Source organism: Pteropus medius, unplaced genomic scaffold (genome assembly GCF_902729225.1).
Source record: "Pteropus medius unplaced genomic scaffold, Ma_sr-lr_union100, whole genome shotgun sequence".
Classification (NCBI taxonomy): Eukaryota; Metazoa; Chordata; class Mammalia; order Chiroptera; family Pteropodidae; genus Pteropus; species Pteropus medius.
The window spans coordinates 236,225-237,751 of NW_024356247.1; positions in this window are offsets into that span (position 1 = coordinate 236,225).

Here is a 1,527-nt window from a genome sequence, read left to right on the forward strand (position 1 = left end):
GAGCCTCAGGTTTCCTGCTTGGAAAAAGCGGGTGATACTAACACTAACCTCGGGGCGATACGGGACGTGCCCTATTCGCTTGAGCGATTCCCGCTTCGCCGGCCGCCCCCGTGCTTTGTGAATTTGGCGGATTCCTGTCCTGACGCTACAGGCCCCTCGGCGCACCTTCGGCCTTCCGGCCGGCTCGGCCCGCCCTCCGACGCTTAGAGACCCCGGCGTTCGCGGGCAGCTGGCGCAGCCCCGAGCCGCATCTGCAGCGGGCACGCAGTCTTTTCACCGAGCGGAAGGTTAATTAGATGCCGGGTAGAAAGAGCTCGGCGCCCCGCGGCGCGCCGGCCGGGAGCGGAGTAGCTGGGTGACCCCGCGGCGACCTCATGGTTACTACATTACACGCGGGACCTCGGGCGGGGGGCGCTGCCCGAGGTCGCGGGGCCGACCCCGGGTCTGGGGCTGAACACGGCAGAGCGCTCCGGCTTCGTCCCCCGCCCCCGGCCTGGACCTGAGCGCTCTCTGGGGATCCGAGTGTCCCTTACCCTTGCCGGGCTGGGGCCTTAGTGTGGGACGGTCGCCGGGGAGTCCCAGGTCTCTATACCAGAGGTGGGCGGAAGGGGGCGGCGGGCGCCGGAGGACGTCACCCCACCGGCGGCTCCGCCGGATCCCAAGCGCTCCAAAAGCGGCGGCGGAGGCCCGAGGGACCAGTGCAGCCGGGATGCCGGGGGCCGGGCGGCCCTGGCCCAAACGGGCGTCCCGACCTGTCCCCCGATGCGGGACAGAGCGTCGGGCGGAGCCTGAGCCGATCTCCGTGCGCCGCCCCGCCCGTGCCCGGCCTCCTCCGGTGCCACCGCACCTCCTCTCCTCCCCGGCCCGGCCCCTGGCGCAGACCCGGCCCTCCACGGCTCCTTTGGGCTCCAGGTTGGCGCAAACAAAGCCCTGATTGACGGCCCGGAGGGGCGGGCCCGCGCGCCGGGCCGCCTCCTCCCCTCCCCAGCCGCCGGGGATTTGCCGGGAAGGGCGGAGGGAGAGCGCGGGACCGTGGGGGTCCGAGCCCCCGGGGTCGAGCGGGCCGTTCCCGCTCCGTGTTTACAAGTCTGGGCCGTGCCCTTCGGGTCGCCCCGCTTTAGCTCAAGGAGGGCCACGGGGACTCCCAAGGGCAGGGCGGGGTGGCTCACGGGTCAGCTCTCGTCCCGAGGTCCGCGGAGCCACCCCAGTTGCAGGCTGCTTGTGAGGAAGGAGTGGGTGGCGGGGAGGGACAGGCCGGTCTTCCGTGGGGATCCAGTGGGTCGGCGGCCGTTCGCAGCCCGCGGGGAGGCGAGAGCAGCGGAACAGGATACTTCGTGTGCTCGGCTTTTCCGTTCCTACTGTCCCCGTACGGGGCGTGTGGACGAGGGGGCCGGGAGCGAGGGCTTCGGGCCAGCAGCGGAGGGACGCAGGGGCAGCTGCGGCGGCCGGGCGGGCATGAGGAGGGGCAGGAAGGGCCGGGGAGCAGCGCGGGGCTGTCGCGGCTGCCCGTGGAGGGAGGAAGAGGCG